This window comes from Rattus norvegicus, chromosome 15 (assembly GCF_021556685.1).
Source record: "Rattus norvegicus strain SHRSP/BbbUtx chromosome 15, alternate assembly SHRSP_T2T, whole genome shotgun sequence".
Lineage (NCBI taxonomy): Eukaryota > Metazoa > Chordata > Mammalia > Rodentia > Muridae > Rattus > Rattus norvegicus.
In genome coordinates, this window is record NC_141548.1 from 23,743,872 (window position 1) to 23,749,871 (window position 6,000).

General features: G+C 43.4%; 1 pseudogene; it reads left to right on the forward strand.

Annotated features, from left to right (window-relative positions):
• Window positions 1-3,357: 3,357 nt before the first annotated feature.
• Mrps16-ps2 (mitochondrial ribosomal protein S16, pseudogene 2) lies at window positions 3,358-3,760 on the forward strand (annotated as a pseudogene).
• The last annotated feature ends 2,240 nt before the right edge of the window (window positions 3,761-6,000 follow it).

The following is a 6,000-nucleotide window of genomic DNA, read 5'->3' on the forward strand; positions in this document are numbered from 1 at the left end:
ATGGCATGGGTTAAGATTGGATAGTCCTCCATTCCCAGCATCCTCCAACTTTCCTGAGGTGTTATGTTAATGGACCCTCTGTTATGCTAAATACCTGAGCTGCTTAACTTAGAGGGAAGAGGGGCTTATTTTTGGTTCCTTTTCAGAGGTCTCAAGTCACAGGACTTCATTACTGCAGGACTTATGAAAAGGCAGACTACCACTACTGTGATGGGGTTTGCCTTGTGGGATAGAAATGCTTATTTTAGGGCCTTCAGGAAGGAGAGAGACAGAGACAGAGAGAGACAGAGACAGAGAGAGACAGAGACAGAGAGAGACAGAGACAGAAAGAGACAGAGACAGAGACAGAGAGACAGAGACAGAGAGAGAGACAGAGACAGAGACAGAGACAGAGAGAGACAGAGACAGAGAGAGACAGAGACAGAGAGAGACAGAGACAGAGACAGAGACAGAGACAGAGACAGAGACAGAGGAATCTGGCCTGGCTCCTGATATCCTTTTCCAAAGCAAAAGAAAGCCTCAGTGATCTGACTTTCTCTAAGTAGATTCTACCTCTTGAACTCTGCCACCTCCGCATAGCACCACAGGCTTTAACACACTGCCTTTAAAGAACATCTACAATCCAGAGTTTAATATCAGTCAAGCCTCACACAGCACAGACAAAAGATTCTCTTGACAATGGGCTCTCAAGATGAGCTCTGAGCACCAAGAGGTCAGCACCTTAGGCAACACACTGTGGTTCAGTGCAGCTGAAACTTAACTCCACAAAACAAAGGTGCCTCCTGTGGCACTTTCTGAAGACAGTCTCACGTCAGAATGGCAGCAAAATAGGTTTCTCAGCTGCATAATGTATTTAATAGGTTAATAAGCATTTAAATGTTAATGCTTACTTTAAATTGTCAACAAAGATGTTTTATGCACAGTATTTCCCAAACTGCAATGTAAGGACGTAATGATGTTCCAGAGTACATTGAACATCGTGGTGAAACAAGAGCTTGGGAAACATTAGTGTGTGTATTGGGAATCTTATGTCCTTTTGCAAACCAAACAAAAAATATCAAACACTACTCCCACTACCAATGAAAACTGACTGTGTGTGTGCGCGCGCACACACACACACACACACACACACACACACACACACTCAAACACAAATTGCACATAAATTCTGGGGAGTAGAGGGTTATTACATGCCCATGCATAGATCTGTGTGATTTCCTGAACTATGGGTGATAGCCTTTTACCCTAGATGATATAGTTCCTACATAACTTTCTGTTCATTTAAATGTCCCCACAGTGTCCTAAATGGAGACACAGGTCTTCTGAATTGCGTTGCTTGGGTGAGTCGTACCTAGTTCTCTCTACGTGCAATAGTTGGAATATAAAATGAATATTTTGTTCCCAGCTGGTGGTGCCTTTCTGCTAAGTTTTGAAACCTTTGGGAAGGAATGGGGTTTAGCTGGAGGAAGCGTGCCATTGGGGTACTGGTCCTGAGGCTTCTAGTTCTCTCTTTGCTTCCTGATTCATCTAGCTATGGGCAATCTTCCACCAGCACACTTTCTCTATCAGGATGGACTGTGTTCTCTCACGCCGTGTGCAAAATAAATCCTCCTTTAAGCTGCTTCTTCCATGTGTTTTATCATAGCAGTAAGAAAGCAATTAATCCAGAAAAGGTATTCCCTAGAGTCACCTTTCCATGATCCCTACCCGAAAGAAGAATCCTGATACCTTTGGGATATCTCCTGGCTTATCTTCTCTCACTAGAAGCCTTATTTATTTAACTTGGTTCATAATGATATACCTGAAACTATTCCATTCTACTCTCAAGGGAAATTCAAGCTTTTTTTTTCTAACACAGAAAGAATCCAAAAAGGACCTAAGACCCTCATCCCGCAGGGAGCATCCATGTAGGAACCACATCTGTGAGCTATGTCAGTGAGTCGGGTTCAGTGCCCTCCCCCCATGCCGCCTCTCTCAAGGACCAGGCTCAGCTTATCCATACCTACGCCATCCTGCCTCACCTACAGCCACCCCTCTAGGCCCAGAAGGGAGTCGTGGCCATGAGTGCTCTTGGCCCAGGCCCAGCTATGATCCCCATCCACATGCTTTCTTGCTGAGTCTGACCCAGTGGAGCCTTCCTTATCTGTGGTGTTCTCTGTTGTTGTAAAAATATAAAAAATAAAAAGGGCTGCCTTTAATCCCCACTAGGTCTACACCCCAGTGCCCCAAGATATCTGCTGGATATCTTAATTCTCAGTCAGCAAAGCCTCTCACCTGCTCTGCTCCATCCCACATCACACTGCCGAAGGCCTCTCTCTGAGCCGTCAGCAATTTCTCTGCCTATCTAGTTCCCAAGGCAGGTTTCCATGTCAGAAACACACATCCCAACTCTGTAGCGGCCCAGACCAGCCACCTCACACTCCCTTACACTTAAATTTACACAAGAAAGAACACAACACAATAACCTTTGGCCCAATTGATAAGATATAATTGCCCACCTAAACATACAAAGCCCAATACACATCCATCCCTTAAAAACATTCGTAACAACCTGTAAAGGCACAGTGTGGAATCTTAACGTCACCTGCCATATTGTCCTGCCACGGCTTCTCTCCCTCTCCCTCCTGTCTCTTCCTCCTTTCCATTCCAGTCTCCTCCTCTTCCTTCAAACTTTTCTCCTGCCCACCCTTCCTTCTCATCCAATGACAGGCCTCATTCTGTCTCATACCTGCCTCACCTATGACATCATCCCACAGTTCTCCAGGGTCACCCAGATGCCACATTTGAGATCTGCCTTGTCCCTTGCTCCCTGCTGCCTTTCTATAGCCCAGCTGGAAGCCATACCAGAGGACTTTCTTAGATTCCAAGCAATCTCATGTAACCCTTATCCCTACACTACAACATTTACCAGTGAGTTGGAATCATCCCAATCTCTCCAATCAATAGTCAACACTGAGCATCTGAAAGTTGGACCTTCTCACTCTCCTACCTGACCTGGAACCAACCGGCTCAGGCAAGAGCAAAAGCAGAACCAAACTTCCACTCAACACAGGAGGCTACCATCTCATATCAGACATAGTCAGTGAATGGAATACAAACGCTCAGATCCCACAGCAAAACCACAAACAATGTGGAAAACCCACCCCGCAAAGGCTACCCATCTTAGGGGGAAAAAGTTCTCCAGTGGGAATTATCTTGATGGAATTCAGAACGCAGAATTTAAAAGAACAATTATCAACAGGATCAAAGAATTGAAGACAATTAAAGAGGACATAAGCAGACACCTGAATGGATGAAAATGAGTTCTAAAACATAGGAGCAGAGGGGGACAGCTGAAAAGCCACTCAGCGAAGCACCATGGTTCACCTCCCAACCTTCTTCTGCAAAGCCTACCACAGAGGCCACCTAACCATCCACCTTGCTTTGGGTGGCTGCACCAACCAGCCTTTTTACTGCATTGTGGCTGCTCACAAGTGTCTCAGGGATGGCCGATTTATGGAGCAGTTGGGCTCCTATGATCCATGACCTAACAGTCATGGAGAAAAACTAGTTGCTCTCAACCTTGTCTGGGTCTGGCATTGGATTGGCTGAGGGGCTCAGCTCTCTAAGCTTATGGAGAAACTTCTAGGTCTGTCTGGCTTTTCCCCCCTGCATCCGATGATGATCACCAAGGCTGAGAATGCGGAGGAAGAGAGCACGAGAAGTCCTCTTAGCATCTCAGAAAGCGGACTCAGAGCCCAAAGAGACAGAAGCAAGCTGACTTCAGTGAACGCAGCTGTGGCTGCAAGGTCAAGGGCCTGTAAAACTTGTGCATAGAGTTTTGTTGGGTTTGAGGATCAATAAATGGCGTTTTCCAAATCTAAAATAAAAAAAAAAGGAGCAGAAATAAACTCCCAACAGAAGTAATGGAGCTAAAAATGAAAAGTGCAAAAACCTAGTTAGAAAACTCAAGGAAAGCCTTATCAGTGAGCGATACAGATCTAGTAGAGGACAGAACGTAAGAATTCAAAGACAATGTAGAACAATTGGGCCAGCCAATGAAAGGAAATGATTAGTGTGTAGAAACACAGAAAAGGGATGTGGAGGAACTTCGAGGTACCATCTAGGAGTACCCCATACCCGAGTTATGGGTACAAAAGGAGAAAGAATATCAGGTCAGTGGCATAGACCAGATCTTTCAGAGGAAAGAAAGCCTCCCCAAATCAAGGAAAGTTATCTCCATACAGACATGAGAAACACACAAAATGCCAAGTAGGCAGGGCCAGAAAAGAAATTCTTCACAGTGTATCATAGTTAAGACACCAAATATACAGAACAATAAAATGACATTGAAAGCTCCCAAAGAAAAGCCACAAGTCACATCTGAAGGAAAACCCATCAGAATAACAGCTGATTTCTCAATGGAAACCTTAAAAGCCAGAAGAGCCCAGAGCAATGTACATCAAATTCTAAAAGACCATAGATGTCAACCTAGACTACTATACCCAGCAAAACTGTCTTTCATAGTTGCAGGAGAAAGACTTTCCATGATATAAACAAGCTAAAACTATTCACCTTCACCAAACCAGTCTACAGAGACTATTAGAAGCAATACTTTTAATATTAATGATCTCAACGCCTCAGGTAAAGATACAAGTAAGTGTAGCTCTCATGCATCATCAAAGAAGCTTCCTTTTTGCAGTGGATAGAGGCTACTACAATTGGTCAAAAGGCAGAAAGTAAGTGACCCAACCCCATTTGATACATCTATAACCCAAACTCTACACATAAAGGCTCAGGGAACATTGTAGAAGAGGAGGGAGAAACATTGTAGCCTGCTGCTGGATAGGATCTTCTAAACCTGATACCATTTGACATGACATCAAAGATTGGGGAGATCTCACAGGGCTCCCAACACTAGGTGAAGAGGCGAAGGCAATCAAAACATTCTGAGAAAGAAGAAAACTGTTTTCTCCAGGGATAAGTCAGCCTGGTAGGTTAGTCCCAAGTGGTCAGCCCTAAACACATGTACAAAAGAGAAACTCAGGAGGATGGACACACACACACACACACACACACACACACACACACACACACACACACATGTGATATAGAAAAAGAGGTCATGAATCAGAGAAAGGGTAGTTAGTGGGGACATGGGAGGATTTGGATAGGGAAGAGAGTGGTGCAGAAGTAACATAAATACAGTTTTCATATACAAAATTCTTAAAAAAAATCAAGGTTAAAAAAAAAACCCTCCAAGGAACAGAATGTATTCTTCCACTATGCAGAGGTTCAGGAAATATCACTAATGATAAAAACATGATCCGAAGAGAAGAAAACCCTTCCCATTAAAAAACAAAAGATGTTTCATGAGCCTAGTGTGGCTGTCACCAGATAAATAAATAAATAAATAAATAAATAAATAAATAAATAAATAATTCAGGAGCAGATAAAAGATGAGTGAATGAAAAGGAAGGAGGACAGAGGTTCAGGTGAAGTGAGTTCTCTAACTCAGTGAGTGCTATAAAAAACGAAAGACAGAAAAACAGCACAAGTTATCATTCCTAAATTACCCCAGGCTTACCAAAAAAGCAGTTTTAAACCAGGCACCACCAAGGGCCAAGTCCTGTGCATGCATGTGGAAGCCAGATAGAACACTTCTACATCTGTCATTAATTTCATAACTGAAGTTTATGGATATCCTGGTTGAAAAACAAATAGTTTGTATCAATGGAAATGATTCTGTTTTTATTTCTATCAAAGTTGGGGCATGTTAATAATTCTTTCTTGGGGTAACAGTTGTTTGCACATTATGTGCACATGTTCAGGGCTTCCCTTTTAAGGACTTCCGATGGGGTGGGAAATTCTCCTCGGCCTCCTCAGAGTCAGCTTATTTCCGTTCGTATGAGAAGAAAGTAGTCATTTGAAGTCTAGGGAGAGATGTGCGTTTGACTAACAGATGTCTACACTGGAGTGTTTCAGATCCTTCTCAACACAAAGGCCTTCTCATGACAAAGG